This window comes from Schistocerca cancellata, chromosome 9 (assembly GCF_023864275.1).
Source record: "Schistocerca cancellata isolate TAMUIC-IGC-003103 chromosome 9, iqSchCanc2.1, whole genome shotgun sequence".
Classification (NCBI taxonomy): Eukaryota; Metazoa; Arthropoda; class Insecta; order Orthoptera; family Acrididae; genus Schistocerca; species Schistocerca cancellata.
In genome coordinates, this window is record NC_064634.1 from 9,070,510 (window position 1) to 9,091,612 (window position 21,103).

Sequence of the window (21,103 nt, forward strand, 5' to 3'; positions counted from 1 at the left end):
CCTTATTCCGCCTCAGCTACAGTGTGTCGGCGATTGCTGCGCAAACAGTTTCCACGTGTGCGTACACCGTAGTCAATCTAGCAAGCAAACATTTGGGGTTACAGTCGTCTGGTACGCGGCGTTCCTGGGGGGTCTGCCGCGGCCGAACCGCACAATAACCCTGGGTTCGGTGTGGGGCGGCGGTGGGGTGGGTGGACTGCTGTGGCCTGTTGTGGGGTTGTGAACCACTGAGGGCTACGGCTGGACGATGCCTCTGCGTCGTTCCTAGGTCCCCGGTTTAATACATACATACATACATAGGCACTTTAAATGCATCTTCACAATATACATATTTGCTAATTAAATTCATAAAAAATATTCCATCACAATTTGAAAAGAATAGTGCTATCAATACAGACAACACTAGAAGAAAAAGTTGCAAATCCCTTCGATGTACTAAACAGATATAAAGGTTTCTCGGCTGGCCGCTGTGGCCGAGCGGTTCAATGCGCTTCATTCCGGAACCGCGTTTCTGCTACGGTCGGAGGTTCGAATCCTGCCTCGGGCATGGATGTGTGTGATGTCCTTAGGTTAGTCAGGTTTAAGAAGTTCTAAGTCTAGGGCACTGATGACCTCAGATGTCAAGTCCCGTAGTGCTTGGACCCATATCTCGCGAAGAGACCATGAGGATAAAATCAGAGAGATTAGAGCCCACACAGAGGCATACCGACAATCCTTCTTTCCACGAACAATACGAGACTGGAATAGAAGGGAGAACCGATAGAGGTACTGAAGGTACCCTCCGCCACACACCGTCAGGTGGCTTGCGGAGTATGGATGTAGATGTAGATGTAGATTTGAACCATATTTTAAAAGTTTCTCAGTTTAGCCGTCATTCCGTAGAAAGTGGTATAAATGACCTACAGTACAAATGGTCATGCCTTCCCACCTGAGACTTCACTGGTTAAGCTAGCCTTTCGTGGATTAGCTTAATGAATCAGTGCGTAGAATTTCCTCCTACATATTTTCTGTGAATGTCTCGTAGATACAGCCGCTCAAAGTAGTTTTTGTAGCACACTAACTTCTTTAGAAAATGCAAGCGTAGACTACCTGTTATTATAAGTGGACACGCGGATAGCTAATTTACTTGAAACAAGGCCCAGGAAGCCATCACCATGCATTTAATGGTAAACATATAGTGACAATATATTATTTTCGAACGATTCCCCTCAAAAAGTTAATACAGTTCGAGAGCGTGGTAAGACCGACTGCCAAATAACAAAAGACTTCGAGTACATCCTATCGCCGACTAGCGAGGTTGGCACTTGGTCGAAATCTGTTGCTTCCATCGTAGAACTTCGTAGCTCTTCGCACATCTTGGGTAATTTTACACTATTCGTTTGTCTACTTAATTAAATGGTTACTGCGTAGCAGCGTTATGGTCATGCCTTCCCACCTGAGACTTCACTGGTCAAGCGAGCCTTTCGTGGGTTAGCTTAATGAATCAGTGCGTAGGATTTCCTCGTACACGTTTTCTGTGAATGTCTCGTAGACACAGCCCCTCAAAGTAGTAGTGATCGTCCGCAGGCTGGCTCTAGTATTGGCTATCTCAGAAGTGGAATTTAATAAACAGTACTTAACAAAGAAAATTCTGAGTTTGATGCCAGAACACTTGCGGTTCCCTTACGTAATAACGAGCAAGCAAGATCCGCTCTCAGCGCTGCCGAACTTCTCCATGCGCCATGCGTTCCACTCGTCACCACTACTTTTGCGGCAATCAGCTGCCTGCTCCTGCCATCGTATTCAGCAGTGCTGATTGTGGCAGCGAATATGTATCAACAAAAACGTTTGATCATTTTCCCAATAACATAAAATTAATGACGGGGTGAAAATAAAGTTTTAAATCTAACCTAAAAATCATTTCTTCCTCTCAACTCCATACATCTCACATACCACTTTTTTTTTCAAACTTGCAGCCTGAAAACAAACCTAGTTTTAAGTGTAGTTGTATGAGCAGCATACTTTTTAGTAAAAAAAATCGTTCCACTCATCTATGGAACTTGTAACTAACTCACCATGACTGACCCTCAGAAGGCAATTACTGTGGGCGTAAGATATTCCTAACACTCCTATTTGTGGGGAGTGTATATTGGAAAAATATAACTGTGAAACACATGGAAAAAGTTCGGGTAAACTTGGTATAGGAAAGACTATATTTTGAAAAATATACAGCTGGGGTACGAAACCTCTAGGACCCTACAAGGAGGGGTGTTGTCGTTAATGGGTTGACTTGTAAAATAATAAAAGAAAAAGCTTTGTGAGCATCATTGTAGCAGTTTTTGAGCTGATTGGTGGCAGTGGCGATGACATTTAACATTTGGCATTCTGTGACGAGCGAAAATTATACGGCATTAGTCTGGTGTAAGCCCAAATTTTTGGGTCTCAAGGTGGTGTGGGAAGAGGGGATGTAAAAATAATCTAAAACAAAGAATGTTAATCTGTTTCATTCGTTTTGCTGTCTGATATAAGATTGGGATCAATAAGTAAGCGGACATCTCCGGGCAGTCAGCCAGTTACGTACAAATTTAGTTGCGTCCATTCAACCAGAACGCCCTCCAACCGACATCAGTCGGTTTCGCGCACATTACGATTACAGTAATAGCGTTGGCGAAGTTTCTGAAACGGCTATCTTTCGCCCGCCGCGCTTTTCATTGCTTGAGCTGTCGACAGTACATTTTTCCCGTGGCTCGCCACCAACGAATAAATCTGCGCCGTTTGCCACGCCTATCTTGTGGGAAGTCCCCAGCTTCGTTCCTGGGATAGAGATATCAGTTGGTGAGCAATCGGCGGCCATCCAGTGACGTCGGCTGTTAACGGCTTTTTGAAGACAGTATTTTACGACTGCAGTGAGCAGGTGAGTCATATGGCGTGCCATACCTGCCACAGAAAACTCCCTTTATATTTTTATTATTAGTGAGTAAAACTGGATTTCCATATGCCAACCAAGTGACGTAACTCGAGTGGCTTCACCGAAGTTGCACAACGATTAAACCAGATTCCGCCGACATTACGCGTATTACACAACTTTTCGTCGTATCACTAAAATGTAAAGTTGGTTTAACTTCGTGACGCCGCTAGCATACCCCAAGCTATCGATTAGTATCTTTCGACTACCGGCCGATGGCTGCGTTCCTACGTCACTCGTCTTCATCTACACTATGCAACCAATGTGAAGTGAATGGCTGAGGGCAATTCACTTTGTACTGAAACGTCCCCTTAGAAAAATTTAGGAATTACTGTGCTGGTAAACCCCTTACGTTATTTGATTTTCAAACAGCTGAGCAGAACTAAACGTACTCAGACATTTCGCTCTCTACTTAGTCTGATCAACACTAAACTGACACACAATATTTTTAGCGCAACGCAATCTGACTTTCAAAAATCCCTACAAACGAATGGCCCTGAGTAACAATAACCTATACCTTTCGTGAATCACTTACCTCACAAAAATCTTCGTTACTCGAACCACTGCAATACAGCGAGCGCCACTACTGCCAGCTAAATAAAAGATTCTAACTACTGAAGGGACTAACTACTGATAGGCATAGTTAGCAAATGAAAGTATTTGATTAAGAACAAATAATGTATTTACCTTAATAGTGTTCAAAAGTCATAATATATATATATCAGTTCATGACATCCAGTCTTACAAATTTACTGTCTCTGATGGACACACGTCCAGTTCATCCGCTCTCAAAACTCCGCCATCTCTCTCCCCACATCCACCACTGCTGGCGGCTCACCTCCAACTGCGCAACGCTACGCGCTATTAACAGCCAACTGCCCAACACTACAATAGCAAATTCCAACAATGCAAACCAGCCACAGACTGCACACAGCACAGTGAGTGATTTTCATATAGAGCGCTACATGGCGTTACCAACATAAAAACCTAAACAGCCTACTTACAGTACCACTTAACCATCTATTAGTTCTTCTTCCCGTTTCGTTGTCGTATGAAGCAAGGAAACAATGATCGCTTATCTGCCTTTGAGTGCACACAGGCCCTAAACAGATTAATATTTTCTATGCAGTCCCTAAGTGAGCAATAAGTAGAGTACTGTAGTGTATTTATAGGCCGCAGCTCGTGGTCGTGCGGTAGCGTTCTCGCTTCTCGCGCCCGGGTTCCCGGGTTCGATTCCCGGCGGGGTCAGGGATTTTCTCTGCCTCGTGATGGCTGGGTGTTGTGTGATGTCCTTGGGTTAGTTAGGTTTAAGTAGTCCTAAGTTCTAGGGGACTGATGACCATAGCTGTTAAGTCCCATAGTGCTTAGAGCCATTTTTGTATTTATAGGCTGTTAACTTGATACTGGTTCTTCAAACTTTGTAAGTAGCCTTCTTGCAGTTTAACGTGGCATCTGTTTCGGGTTTTCCCGCATCTTCGTTACTCTCCCCAGTTGGTCGAACACAGGGCAGTAACTACCGTCTTTCAGGCCTCAGGGCAAATACGAGGGAGGGCCAATCGGTAAGCAAAGTCCGACAAGTCGCGGATGGAAACGACAGTGAAAATCCGGTGAAGCCTTGCGCAGATATGCTGAGCAGTGTCTCCAGTATTCCTGTCGATCGCGTGACGTCGCCTTTTTCAGTTCTGAGCATAATGTGTGCACTTAAAGATGCCTAGACCAATAGTGTCTCCCGCTAAGTATGGTTACCCGTTGCGAGGTTTTGCCTGATTACACGCAGTCCCCACATAACGTACCCGCCATACATTTCCTCCTTTACGACAATTCTCGGGCACACACTGCAGGGGCAATGATGAGGCCCCTGCAGCGTTTTCGATGGGGAGTGTTTAATCACCCACCACCCAGCCAAGACTTGGCTACCTTTGATTTTGATCTCTGCTCACGTGAACTACTGGCTATGAAGACGACATTTTGACACAGACAACGAACTGCAGACCAGCTTAGAGAAGCGGCGGAAAGCATAGACGGCCGCTTCTTATAACCAGGGTACAGGAATGTTGGCACAACACTACCAGAAATCCCGAAGTCGGAGCTACGACTATATGGAGAAGTAGCTGGAAGGAGTAGCAAGCTGTTCCAAACAAAACTCTTTTGATTTTCATTCGCGACCGATCGGACATTACTTTTCCAATCGTCCTCGTGTCTAAATTCAGGACCTCTTCCACACCGACGTATACATGAGGACTCTGCAATTCACACTTAAGTACCTGGCAGAGGGTTCTTCGAACCACTGTCGCTCGATTTCTCTATCGTTCCAATCTCAAACAGAGTGCGGGAAAAACGAACAATTAAATCTTTCCATGCGAGGCCCGATTACCATTTTTGTATTGCTATGATCATTGCTCCCTATGTAGGTGGGTGTCAAAAAAATATTTTTGCATTCGAAAGAGGAAGTTAGAGATTGAAATTTCATTAAAATGTCTCGCTGCAACGGAAAACGCCTTTGTTTTAATGATTACCCCCAACTCTTGTATCATAGTCGTGACATTGTCAGTCGTATTTCGAGAAAATACTGCCCTTCTTTGAACTTTGTTCGATATGCTCCGTCAATCTTATTGGGTAAGTATCCCGTCTGCACAGCAATACTCTAGCAGGGGACGGACAAGTGTAGAACAGACAGTGTCTTTAGTATATGTCTTGCATGTGCTAAGTGTCCTGCAAATGAAACGCAGTCTTTGGTTCTCCCTCCTCACCACATTATTTGCCGGCCGAAGTGGCCGTGCGGTTAAAGGCGCTGCAGTCTGGAACCGCAAGACCGCTACGGTCGCAGGTTCGAATCCTGCCTCGGGCATGGATGTTTGTGATGTACTTAGGTTAGTTAGGTTTAACTAGTTCTAAGTTCTAGGGGACTAATGACCTCAGAAGTTGAGTCCCATAGTGCTCAGAACCATTTGAACCACATTATTTGTGTGACCGTTGCAATTTAAGTTGCTCGTAATTGTTAGTCCTAAGTAATTAGTTGAAATGACAGCCCTTAGTTTTCTGTGATTTACCATGTAACCGAAATTTAATGGCATCCTTTTTGCACCCATGTGGACGACCTCACGGTTTCGATTATTTATGATCAATTGCCATTTTTCGCACCATACTGATGTCTTGTGTGAATCGTTTTGCAGTTGGTGCTCACTTTACTAGAAGATAAGTGAGAGAATCATCTGCAAATAATCTAAGATCGCTGCTCAGGTTATCTCTTAAGTCATTTCAGCTACTTAGACCAGAAACAGCGAAGGGCCCATAACATTTCCTTGAGGAACGTCAGATATCATTTCTGTTTTATTCGATGACTTTCCGTCAATTTCTATGAACTGTGACCTTCCTGACAAGAAATCATGAATCCATTTGACAACTGCGACGATACTCCATAGGTATGCAATTTTATTAGAAACCGGTTGTGAGGAACAGTATCAAAAGCCTTTCGGAAACCAAGAAATTCCTGAGAATGAAGAGCTAGCTGTGTTGCAAAAGTACATGTTCTGAATCCTTGCTGACTGTGTGTCAATAGATCGCTTTCTCCATGGTCGTTCACAACTTTCGAACATAGTATACGTTCCAAAATTCTACCGCAAAGTCCGCTTCAGTGATATGGATCTGTAATTCAGCGGATTACTGCTGTTTCCTTTCTTGAATATTGACGTGACCTGTGCGACTTTCCAGTCTTCAGGTACGGATCTTTCGTCGAGTGAGCGGTTCTAATCGACCCTCTTACTGGATGCGTCCTAGTGCGCCCATCCGATTCCCAATCAACAAACGTTTCTCACAACTGTAACGTGCTGAATGAGTGAAAAATAAAAAATGTAGATGTTCTCAGCCGTTTCGAAATACAAGGCTGCCTTCTGATGAACCTCTAGTCTCTGCGACACCTGTAAAGATTATTCTCAAATTGCGACACGATTCTTTTTTTCGACCCATTGTTTACATCTCTCTTGATGTGTGGTCCGTCATAACCTAGCCGAAAACACTTGCTTACATGTTGTTCTTTTGGTTCTACAGATTCAGTTAACTGATGTTGAAGATTTTCTTTGACCTGGGCAAAGGAAGCAAATGATTCTTATTATGAAGCTCAGAATAATTTCCTCAGAATGATTTAATCTTTGAGATTTAATCTTTGACTATTTCATCATAACAAAAGTATTGTTTTAACTTAACGTTTCTACTATTTTCCACTTTTCTTCCCCATTTCAATATTTCCTTATTTCCATTTTTACTTCCCTTCGGGCACCAGGGGCACCATATCCTCGGTGGAAATGCTCCGGACGCCACAGCCCTTTTCCACTCCAGCTCTTATCGCTGGATATTTACCTTAATTGTGTGCTGATCATTATCCGCATATCCTCTTGGAGTAAACAACAAACCGAGAAGTGACGCAGTTCTCAAAACAATACATGGATCTCTGCGGCGGTCCAGGCCGTTGCTTAGCATCAGTTTGAGACGAGACGCCTGGCGAGAAACGGGAATGCATGCTTCTCCAGTCAGAAAAAGAGAACCGTGCGTCAAATGCGACAAGAATACCAAGCGGCTATAGCAGCCAGAGGGTAAGCCATCAACAAACATCTGGACACCCAAAACACAGGTGTCAAATTGACTGCACCTTTCTGCATAAGCTTAACACAATTTTTCAGAGGTATGTAATACTTAATGAATTTGGAGATCTTTGACACTGCAATTATATTAAGGATGATTTCATTTTGCAAACTAGTCATGCAGACTCTTTATCAAAGTTTGCCTCAGGCGGTTTGTGTTGGAAGGATCATGATTCTTACAAACATAATTACAGGAAAATCGGAATTTTAAAAATTGTACATTCTCCTACGAGATTTCTGCGCCAAGTGACCACGGTATTCGCTAGTACAGACGTTTTTTTGACATTTAGACTCTGTCACCGTGCTGTCACGTGTTCTCCATGCAACCACTACAAGAAAATAACGCCCTTTTATAAGAGTTTTGATAATTTCCAAGAATGATTGCCTATTGAACGAAAAATGGTTCAAATGGCTCTGAGCACTATTGGACTTAACATCTGAGGTCATCAGTCCCCTAGAACTTAGATCTACTTAAACCTAACTAACCTAAGGACATCACACACATCCATGCCCGAGGCAGGATTCGAACCTGCGACCGTAGCAGTCGCGCGGTTCCGGACTGAAGCGCCTAGAGCCGCTCGGCCACCGCGGCCGGCCCCTATCGAAAGCTCAGACCTCCTACGATATATATCGAGCGTTCGACTCGATGTCGACCACACGACGCTGATAGTGGGAATTATGGTAAATGTTTATTGGGCTGCCACGGGAACATAATTCATTGTTTTCGGTAACAAATAGTCAAAACGTTGCAGCTTCGAGTGCCGATAGTCTCACGTGACAAAATCTAATTCCAGTGTTATGTAGTGTGGAAAGTTGTTTGAAATTTTGGTGGAACTTCGGATTGCTTCCAAGTGACGATAGCAAAGAGTGTGTAGAATATCATGAACTCTGTGAAACTTAGCAAGAGAGGCGTGGATGCTGATTTTTCTTTGCAATTGTACTGCGCCCAGTGTCACAAGAGAACATCTATGAGAAAGAACTTATTGGTTGACAGTTCCAAGTTATCCATTGAGAAGAACATCATTTTAGTTTCTAGTTGGATAAGAGACTAAACATTACAAGCGACAGCTTGTGAAACACAATTGTCTACGAACCCCGTATGCGACTAATACCGTTTCTGCCGAGGAGTATCCTACGTCATACTCATGAACGAGAGTGTTCCAATAGGTGGACGAAATAAGTTTGTCGAAATGGACGAATTACCTGTAGCTACTAGGAAATACCACAGAGGACGTATGTTGAAAAATGAAGGTGAAGATTTCTTGGTATTTGGCGACATTGAAAGAGAATACCTCAGGTGCATTATAGCCCGAGTTGATCCAAGGGGGAAGAAAAAAAAAAGCGTTAGGGTCTCTGATAAAACACTTTACATTGCCAGCCACGAAAGTGACAACAGACGGCTTTACGTCGTAGAACACCTTAAAGAAAGATGGATATCAACACGAATTTGTGAATCATACTTACGAATTTGTGTGATCGGAGGATCCAACTGTTGACACACAGAACACCGAATGCTTGTGAAAATGTGCCAAATCGTAAGAATAAAAAGAGACGGTAGTCAGAAGACAGGGACGAACTCTACCTCTTCCAGTACCCTACGTTTCCGCAACTTGAGGTTGTGTGGAAAAATTGACCCTTCTGATGTTCTCCCGATATTTCTGAAATAGTAAGAGTGTCCCGGATTATCGAGAGAAAAAAAAAGGATTGCTATCGGCGGCTTACAGAATGTGACGAATAGTACATGAAGAAGACTAAAGTAGGTAAAGTTACTACTTTCATTTGTAATTAATTGTAATTTAGCACCCCTTCGTCTTTTGTCGTTCTACTGAACGCTGTAAACAGTACCCATTACTCGCGCCACCAGATTCGTGTGTTCGACATATAATCGCACGCTCAGTATACAGGGTGTCACAAAAAGGTACGGCCAGACTTTCAGGAAACATTCCTCACACACAAATAAAGAAAAGATGTTATGTGGACATGTGTCCGAAAACGCTTACTTTCCATGTTAGAGCTCATTTTATTACTTCTCTTCAAATCACATTAATCATGGAATGGAAACACACAGCAACAGAACGTACATTGTTGGATGAACCATTCGAATAAGTGTACCCGTGGAGGCCAATCAGCTGCTGATAGTGCCTGCACACGCTGTACATGGTACGGAAACAACTGGTTCTCCCGTAGCACTCTCCATACAGTGACGTGGTCAATGTTACCTTGTACAGCAGCTACTTCTCTGACGCTGACATTAGAGTTGTCGTCAACTGCACGAAGAATTGCCTCGTCCATTGCAGGTGTCCTCGTCGTTCTAGGTCTTCCCCAGTCGCGAGTCATAGGCTGGAATGTTCCGTGCTCCCTAAGACGCCGATCAATTGCTTCGAACGTCTTCCTGTCGGGACACCTTCGTTGTGGAAATCTGTCTCGATACAAACGTACCGCGCCACGGCTATTGCCCCGTGCTAATCCATACATCAAATGGGCATCTGCCAACTCCGCATTTGTAAACATTGTACTGACTGCAAAACCACGTTCGTGATGAACACTAACCTGTTGATGCTACGCACTGATGTGCTTGATGCTAGTACTGTAGAGCAATGAGTCGCATGTCAACACAAGCACCGAAGTCAACATTACCTTCCTTCAATTGGGCCAACTGGCGGTGAATCGAGGAAGTACAGTACATACTGACGAAACTAAAATGAGCTCTAACATGGAAATTAAGCGTTTCCGGACACATGTCCACATAACATCTTTTCTTTATTTGTGTGTGAGGAATGTTTCCTGAAAGTCTGGCCGTACCTTTTTGTAACACCCTGAATATCGTTAGGGGTTCGTGCGTTGGGTAGCCATCCATTCTTGGAAATTACCAGAATTTCTAACGATTGTAGACGAGTTTCAAACATTAACCTGTTTTTTTGCAGTAAAGTAATTTGCATCATTAATCAAAAGTGTCTTATAATCGGGATGAAATGCATTTTGAAACTGTCGTTTCTGCTTTTGTCTTTGACTCACTTGTCAGTGCAGTTCGCATCTTCAGTCCCAGTGCAGTGTGCCCACGTTTTCTTGACTTCTTGTCTGCGTAATACTGAACCTGTAGAATAGACTGGAATTCGAGCTACCAGTACGTTACTTCATCTCGCCTCTAAGGTCTGGGGATCATATAATACTGTATACAGTAGACCTGAAGCTATAGTTATCATGGTGCTGTGTAAAATTGCTAAGCGGGTCTAAGGCTTCCATCCAGTCACTCGTTGACCAGTCTGGTTTGGCAGTAGAATACAGCAAAAGGAAGGCCGAAGATTTAAATTCCACGTTTAAGAAATCTTTCACGCAGGAGAATCGTATGATCGTACCGTCGTTTGACCATCGCACGAAGTCCCGTATGGATGACACACTAACAAGCATCCCAGACGTAGAGAAACAACTTAAAGCACTGAAAACGAGTAAGTGGACAGATGAGGATGGAATCCCAGTCCGGGTTTACAAAGAGTACTCTACGTTATTGACCCCTTACTTAGTTTGTATTTAGCGCGAATTTCTCGACCAGCGAGAAGTGACAAGGGACTGGAAAAAAGTGCAGGTAAGGAGGGTAAGAAACGGACCCGCAAAATTGCATACCAGTATCCGTAACATCGGTTTGCTGCAGAATTCTAGATCATATTCTGAGTTCGAATATAATAAATTTCTCAGAGACCGAAAAACTCACATCCACGAATCAGCACGGCTTTCGAAAGCGCCGCTCGTGCGAAACACAGCTTGCTGTTTTCTCACATGATATTTTGCGAACTGTGTATGAAGGTCAACAGGCAGATTCCGTATTTCTATGTTTCCAAAAAGCATTCTACGCACTACCCCAATGCAGAGTGTTAACGAAGGTACACGCATACGGAATAGGCTCCGAGATATGTGAGTGGCTCGAAGACTTCGTAAGTAACAGAACACAGTGTGTTATCCTTGACGACAAGCGTTCTTCGGAGACAGGGGTGCCCCAAGGAAGTGTGATAGGACCGTTGTCGTTTTCTATACACATAAATGATCCAGCAGACAGAGCGGGCAGCATTCTGCGGTTTTTCGCTGATGATGCTGTGGTGTGCGGGGAGTTGACGAAGGTAAGTGACTGTTTAGATTAGATTAGATTTACTTTCATTCCAATTGATCCGTAGTGAGGAGGTCCTCCAGGATGTGGAACATGTCAGAAAAACAACAATACATGACAAATATTTACAACTAAAACAAATAAGCTAATGTACCATTCCACAGGTCCCAAGTGGAATGATCGTCATTTTTTAATGAACACTAAGAGTCATTTTACAAATACTAATGCACTGAATTTTAAATAAAAATGTTTTATATTTATTTATAAGGTAATAAACATGTAATACAACTACTGTAATACTTATTTACAATGAACACATTACTGCACTGAAATGGTGCAGAAGTTAGATTATACTTACACACACACACACACACACACACACACACACACACACACACAGGCACACACAGACACACAAATTTTCAGTGAACACATTACTGCACTGAAATTGTGCAGAAGTTATGTTGTACTTATATACAAATCAGTTGGTTTTACTAAGAAATTCATCAATGGAGTAGGAGGAGTTGCCCACCAATAAATCCTTTAGGCTTCTCTTAAACTGAATTTCATTGGTTGTTAAGCTTTTTATGGCTGCTGGCAAGTTATTGAAAATGTGTGTTCCTGAATAATGCACACCTTTTTGTACAAGACTAAGTGGCTTTAAATCCTTGTGAAGATTATTCTTATTTCTAGTATTGATTCCATGAATTGAGCTGTTGGTTTGAAAAAGTGATATGTTTTTAATGATAAATTTCATTAAGGAATAAATATATTGGGTTGATACAAGATGACCTGGACAAAATTTCTGGTTGGTGTGATGAATGGCAGCTGGCTCTTAATGTAGAAAAATGTAAGATAACGCGGATGCGTTTGAAAAACTAACCCCTAATGTTCGAGTACAGCATTTGCAGTGTCCTGCTTCACACAGTGAAGTAATTTAAATATCTGGGGGTAACGCTGCGAAGAGACATGCAATGCAACGGGCACGTGAGGAGTGTGGTAGAGAAGCCGAATGGTCGACTTCGGTTTACTCGAGCAATTTTAGGAAAGTGTAGTTCATCTCTAAAGAGGACTGCATACAGAACGCTGGTGCGACCTATTCTTGAATACTACTTGAGTGTTTGGGATCCGCCCCAGATCGGACTGAAAGAATACACCGAAGCAATTCAGAGGCGAGCTGCTGGATTTGCTAGCGGTAGGTTCGATCAGCATTCAAGTGTTACGGATATGCTTCGGGATCCCTAGTGGGAATCCCTAGAGGGAAGAAGGCATTCATTTCGATGAACACTAGTGAGAAAGTTTAGAGGGCCGGCATTTGAAGCTGACTTCAGAACGATCCTATTGCCATCAGCGTCCATTTCACGTAGTGACCACGAAGATAAGATACGAAAAATTAGGGATCTTACGGTGGCTTATAGAAAGTCGTTTTCCCCTCTCTCTGTCTGCCAGTGGAAGAGGAAAGGAAACGACTACTTATGGTACGGGGTAACCTCCGCCATGCCCGGTACGGGCTTGTGGTGTATGTATGTAGATTTAGATCGTTGTTTAATGTGTTTCATTTCGCTGAAACGAATTTCTAGTATGATTTGAACACGACCTCTTACGCCATTGTGTAACCTCTGATCTGTCACAACAAGTAGTTCTGTCGATGCCGAGCGCTTTAAGCACGCCACTTACGAGCGATGTACATCGGAGATAGTCTCGCGGGCAATTATGACCTCCTGTCGGTCACGCAAGCGATTTGCCAAGCGACTTCAAACAATATTTCCAACACCACTATGTCAGTGAGCTCTCTTATCGAAAATATCTGCTATGTTGCCGGCTGGCGTGACCGTGCGGTTCTAGGCGCTTCAGTCTGGAGCCGCGTGACCGCTACGGTCGCAGGTTCGAATCCTGCCTCGGGCATGGGTGTGTATGATGTCCTTAGTTTAGTTAGGTTTAAGTAGTTCTAAGTTCTAGGGGACTGATGACCTCAGAAGTTAAGTCCCATAGTGCTCAGAGCCATTATCTGCTATGTTGAACAAAACTGATATTTGTAAACAAAAACAAGACTTGAAGTGTCTTACACTTGTTGAAGTATGTTTTGGTTGAAAACTGTACTCTGTTCACTAAGAAAGTGTACAGACATAAATTATCTGCTAATTACATTAAAAATTTCTAGTTTCTCATGTGTGGGTTTATCTTTGATCAGTTTATAATCAACCCCCGAAAATTTCTTCCCTTTTCCTGATTCCTCTTTCGTGTCTCAGTTTTTTGTATGTTCCAAATAGTTGTAATGTTTTTGATGAAATAATTTATTTTTTTCTTGGAAATACACGCAGTGGTAAAATACTAAGCTCACATTCAGGACTACGGTGGTTCAAATTTCTATTCCATCACTGAGATTTAGGTTCCCTGTGAGTTCTCTATATCGCTTAAGGTGAATGCAAAGATGGTTTCTTTCAAAGGGCACACCCAGCTTCCGTCTTCCCTATCTATCCTCAACTCGAGTTTGTTTTACGTCTCAGATCGTCTTGTCGGCAATAGTAAAATACCTTCATTTCAATTCTATAATGATTTTGCTTAGAATTTCATAATAAAATTTGGCATGTGATTTAACCTTGTAATCCTCAAAGTCCCCTCATGCTTAATCTACGTGATTTGCTGATTCTATTCGTAGCTTAAGATTTACATTTGATTTACCCACGTTAGTTGAGATTTTCTCCGCTCGGGGACTGGGTGTTGTGTTGTGCTTATCATCATTTCGTCCTCATCACCGGAGCGCAAGTCGCCCAATTTGGCGTCTTCTGAAATGAGACTTGCACCTGGCGGCCGAACTTCCCGGCCAACGATGCCATTTCCATTTTTTCCCCTTCATTCAATAGATCTAATTAACTGATGTATGCGTCCTAAGGCAGAATGACTTTTGACCTGTGTAAAGGCGGTAAATTATCTACATAACTCTACCTCTGAACTTGCGAGGTGCCGGGGCAAGCAGTGTATTTAACACTAAACTGCCAGAACACGATCTGGCTTATCGGAGGTGATGGCTGGTTGCTTCGACGTACTCGACCGAAAGGCGAGAGCCGACTACCCACAAGAGCACCCGTACAAAACCGAACACAGAACATTCCCGCCCCCACGACAGTGGCCGTGGTTAACCGTTCCAATCAGCAACTCGAAAACCGGCGGAAAATTCCACTCCATTGCCGGAACACTACCATTCCACCAATGGAGATTCTTGGCGCCAATTTCTGCGCCGATTTTGCTACGTCATGGAGTTATGCCCTGAGTAAGCCAATCACAGTTACGATTTTGCAGAAAGCGCGGGAATTTGCCCGCCACAACTGCCTGGGTACACAAGTCATTGCCACGCCTCGCTGGTAGCTCGCCAGAAAGTGTTTTCGCTAAGTTTCTGTGAAGTAACGGAACCACTAGCCCAGCCGCTACTTAAGGCCACTGCGGGCGTGCCTCTTGACAATGTCGGCGTCTGCAAAGCATTCACTCGACTCCCTCACAGCCGTCGGCTTACCCTTTCAAAGTCATCAGAGCCCGCCTGTCACCGGACCACCCGGGTGACGAGAGATGCTGCGTGGGAAGTCCGCGTGTGAAGGAATAGCAACTTTCCACCGCATGCAATTTGAGAGGAGAATCGCAAGATAGAAATAAGAGAGGGGGCTCATGCCACCTCTCAAACTATTTCCAAAATCAATTCCTGTTTCACTTGCCTGATCAGTTCTACTAATTTTTCTTTCTATTGTAATTATTCCTTGTTTCTTCCAGTTCTTTCTTTCAGGCACCGTGTGTCCCTTAATCTTGGGGGTCTCGGGGCAGTGCCCCAGGATTCTTACACCACTGGTCAAACGTAACTGTGACCATTCACCCTTCCCTTTTTTCTATAATTCAAATTTCGTTTTTGTATTATCTGGTATGTGTACCAAACACCTCAGCAATATTGTAGAATGAGTCGCACAAGTGATTTTCAAGGCAATCGTCTTTGCAGAATGACTGAATTTGCGTAGTATCTTACCAATAAACCAAAGTTTGCCAACTGGTTTACCTCTGACTGATCTGTGATCGTTCCATTTCATATCCCAATAAACTGTTGCACGTAGGTTGCTATCGATGATCACCAAAACAAACACTTGAAAGACTAATTTATTGGGAATAGCATGAGATCCAATTTGTTGAAGCAGTCCATTTTACAAAATTACATTCAAAATAAATTATAGTTAAAATTAAACATCAAAACATGCCTAGCGTTTTACCAATACCTACGACAGCAGATGGAATTATTCCGTTTTTAATTCCAACACTGACTGGATTATCAGCTACCAGTTTTTTCGCTGGAGGGGCAGCAGCCATAGCACAAACAATCAGGAACAGATAAAGTTCATAAGAGCAACTTCAGGAGGTGAAAGGACATAATAGAATCATGGAGTCTGTCGCCGTTGGGAATGGACTTTATTTAAAACAACATGGGAAATAGCTTGGCCTGTTCATAAAATGGTCTTAGCTCTTCAGTCCAATAGAACACTTACAAACACATTTTTGCCTAAATCCTTCAAAAAATTCCACATCCCATGATTTCGTGGGGAACATTACCGAAGAGAATGTGGAATATGTAAAGGTTGTAGGATTGAAAACGTAGATGTTGCAGGAGGATCTAGAACTAACTGGGTTGCACATGTTGAGAAAAACAGGAATAATGTGTACTACGTTGATTCATACGATGATTTATCCTCGCGAGAAGTATTGCACCACTACTTTTAAAAACAGCAGCAACCGTGAACTTTGCAGTATTCAATGCTACCAAGGCTATGGTGCGTATCAGTGTGGGCATTCCTGCCTTATGTTTCTCCTGACGACTACATAAAACAGTCAGCGTCTACATTAGTGCATCAGTTGAGGTTTAGATGTGACGTCACGCGCTCTGACTTTGAAAGAGAGATCCTAAGTTATAATATTGAATTACCTCCCGCCATTTGATCTAAGCAACGGGAAATGGGCTATTCCACTGATCAGTCTTGAGACACGCATTTCTAATGTCGCTTAGGTGGACACTGAATTACATCTAAGAAGTGATGACGTGGAAATACTCTGTGACATAGATTGTACTGACGATTTAATTACATATATATAGAACGATCTGTAGAAGTGTTTGAGCTGCATATGATCGTGAATACATTTAAAACAAAAGAAAACCTGGAAAGGTTCAATAGGACCACTACTTCGTTTCTCAAGGAGTCACATTTTGGAGAAATCCGATCAATTTATGAGTCAGCACAACCTGTGGGTATACTACCTATTATCATGATCGCTGTCTAGTGCAATATTGTGACCAATTTGTATCTCAATGACAGAATGATTCATACAATCCACAGATTATTCCCTTCACTAGGCCCAGGATATAAGATCGTTGAGTTACCACAGAACCCTATATATCTACCAGTGCCTGTTCAAACAGTAGATCATTTCGAGTTGAATATTGTAGACCAGGATGGAAATTGAGTATATTTTCATGGTGAAGAGATAGTTACACATCTCCACGTGAAGCAGCATGGGTGTCAGGTTTAAAACCAACACACACAGCTGTCAGTACACCACTTCACATCAGAAGCACAATGTGATAACAAAGGAGAATTACAAGTTCATTACATCGATAAGTTTGAAACCACACAACGACATCACTGAATATAACAGCCACAGTTATATATGACGAACGAATAATTGGTCAGAAATACTTCTTCCACAAATCTTTCGCTTTGGAAACGTTAAATAATTATCAAGATTAGGATTTTCATTCACACCAAGATACATTAACAGTTGTGAACAGCAGTTTCCTATACGTAGGACGATTTCTGAAGAATGATGGAGACCCTACATTCACGTTGTGCTGCACGCGTCATCCATTGATCTTTCTGTTTCAAGAAATGCCATCGATATCTATTTGCACGTGACATCCTGGAATCACATCAACCCTCAAAATATACGTTTCTGCATTGACTTCTGGTTTGGATTATCTACAGTATGCAGGGTGGTTCATAGACGGATCTGTAAGTGAATGTGACCGCTTTAGTGTTGCTTACCAATGATGATGTTTGTGCGATATTTTAAAGACATGCGATGATTATTGACTCCAAACAAGAACTGATTCTGGTAAGAGCTACGACAGATAACAAGTTATACACTCCTGGAAATTGAAATAAGAACACAGAGAATTCATTGTCCCAGGAAGGGGAAACTTTATTGACACATTCCTGGGGTCAGATACATCACATGACCACACTGACAGAACCACAGGCACATAGACACAGGCAACAGAGCATGCACAATGTCGGCACTAGTACAGTGTATATCCACCTTTCGCAGCAATGCAGGCTGCTATTCTCCCATGGAGACGATCGTAGAGATGCTGGATGTAGTCCTGTGGAACGCCTTGCCATGCCATTTCCACCTGGCGCCTCAGTTGGACCAGCGTTCGTGCTGGACGTGCAGACCGCGTGAGACGACGCTTCATCCAGTCCCAAACATGCTCAATGGGGGACAGATCCGGAGATCTTGCTGGCCAGGGTAGTTGACTTACACCCTCTAGAGCACGTTGGGTGGCACGGGATACATGCGGACGTGCATTGTCCTGTTGGAACAGCAAGTTCCCTTGCCGGTCTAGGAATGGTAGACCGATGGGTTCGATGACGGTTTGGATGTACCGTGCACTATTCAGTGTCCCCTCGACGATCACCAGTGGTGTACGGCCAGTGTAGGAGATCGCTCCCCACACCATGATACCGGGTGTTGGCCCTGTGTGCCTCGGTCGTATGCAGTCCTGATTGTGGCGCTCACCTGCACGGCGCCAAACACGCATACGACCATCATTGGCACCGAGGCAGAAGCGACTCTCATCGCTGAAGACGACACGTCTTCATTCGTCCCTCCATTCACGCCTGTCGCGACACCACTGGAGGCGGGCTGCACGATGTTGGGGCGTGAGCGGAAGACGGCCTAACGGTGTGCGGGACCGTAGCCCAGCTTCATGGAGACGGTTGCGAATAGTCCTCGCCGATACCCCAGGAGCAACAGTGTCCCTAATTTGCTGGGAAGTGGCGGTGCGGTCCCCTACGGCACTGCGTAGGATCCTACGGTCTTGGCGTGCATCCGTGCGTCGCTGCGGTCCGGTCCCAGGTCGACGGGCACGTGCACCTTCCGCCGACCACTGGCGACAACATCGATGTACGGTGGAGACCTCACGCCCCACGTGTTGAGCAATTCGGCGGTACGTCCACCCGGCCTCCCGCATGCCCACTATACGCCCTCGCTCAAAGTCCGTCAACTGCACATACGGTTCACGTCCACGCTGTCGCGGCATGCTACCAGTGTTAAAGACTGCGATGGAGCTCCGTATGCCACGGCAAACTGGCTGACACTGACGGCGGCGGTGCACAAATGCTGCGCAGCTAGCGCCATTCGACGGCCAACACCGCGGTTCCTGGTGTGTCCGCTGTGCCGTGCGTGTGATCATTGCTTGTACAGCCCTCTCGCAGTGTCCGGAGCAAGTATGGTGGGTCTGACACACCGGTGTCAAGGTGTTCTTTTTTCCATTTCCAGGAGTGTATGTTCAGGGAGATCCAAATCCTAAAGAAAATTAAGTTGTGCTGGAGAAATTAGCCTGGAAAATACCAGAGATTACTGTAGCAGATGAGAAGTGCCAGAAATTCCTGAAGCTTCTGAATTCTGTTCCTCAAATGTCATTAGCTTTCTCTTCATAGGAACTGTATGCACATCCAGTTCTGACAGTTACATCCAGACGTACATGGGCCATTAAAACAGCTGTTCAGTTATAGTGACACTATAGACCAAGAATAGAAGGAACTTGGAACGCTAACGAATCCAAAATTTTACCTAGATTCCGAATCTTGTCCATACGATAACTTACAGCTGAATTGGGGATGATGTTGCGTACAGACTGTTTCATGGCTTGTACTCTACGTTTTGTCCTCCATACTGTGAGGACGATGACAGATTCCAATGAACACTCAACAAACAGAGATTTAAGGAACTAGTCCCTATCTTTGTGATAGGCTGATAAAAGCGGAATGAGACAAAAAATACGGCCTGCTGCATACGCGCTATTGTTACACAACGTTGTAGTCAATTACTGCTCACTCACTGTGGTTGTGCAATGAGTAGTATAAATTAAGAAGTGATGTGTTGCATCAGCGGCCGGCCTCTGTGACTGAGCGGTTCTAGGCGCTTCAGTCCGGAACCGCGCTGCTGCTACGGTCGCAGGTTCGAATCCTGTCTCGGGCATGGATGCGTGTGATATCCTTAGATTACTTAGGTTTAAGTAGTTCTAAGTCTACGCGACTGATGACCTCAGATGTTAAGAACCATAATGCTCAAAGCCATTTGAATTTGTTGCATCAACAGCGTTTTTCGATAGGTCCTCAGAGCGCAAACATCATCGCAGACAGTCAAGGCTTCTACAACAAATGTGGATGTTTTTTGTTTAAGGACGCCACTTTCCTCACTTTCACAAATGCTGGATGTGTAATAAAGACAATCTGCACAAATGTGGTGGCACCCAAACCATATGGAAATGTTAAATGTGTGAAGACTAGGAGGACTGTATTATGATTGACTCTTAATTCCCATTCAAATCGGTCGGAGGATCCGAGAGTTGGTTTCGAAAACACGCTGACGATGTTCCGGATTTTTGAACACATAGACAGTGTGATTCACATCAGAGTCAGCGAGAATGCATCCTGGATGTGAGAATTTTACACGAACACATCTATTCACAACCTCGAGACGTACAACTGCCCACCTATCTAGCAATACAAGCAGATGTACAGAGGAAAAGAAAAGCAAGAATGGTTTTATATGCACTTCGTGTGGTGTCACCGCCAGACACCACACTTGCTAGGTGGTAGCCTTTAAATCGGCCGCGGTCCGTTAGTATACGTCGGACCCGCGTGTCGCCACTATCAGTGATTGCAGACCGAGCGCCGCCACACGGCAGGTCTAGAGAGACGTCCTAGCACTCGCCCCAATTGTACAGCCGACTTTCCTAGCGATGCTACACTGACAAATACGCTCTCATTTGCCGAGACGATAGTTAGCATAGCCTTCAGCTACGTCATTTGCTACGACCTAGCAAGGCGCCATTACCAGTTTATATTGAGATTATAAATCATGTATCAACAAGAGCGTGCCGGCCGGTGTGGCCGTGCGGTTAAAGGCGCTTCAGTCTGGAACCGCGTGACCGCTACGGTCGCAGGTTCGAATCCTGCCTCGGGCATGGATGTGTGTGATGTCCTTAGGTTAGTTAGGTTTAATTAGTTCTAAGTTCTAGGCGACTGATGACCTCAGAAGTTAAGTCGCATAGTGCTCAGAGCCATTTGAACAAGAGCGATGTTCTCCAATTACGGATTAAAGTTAAGTATT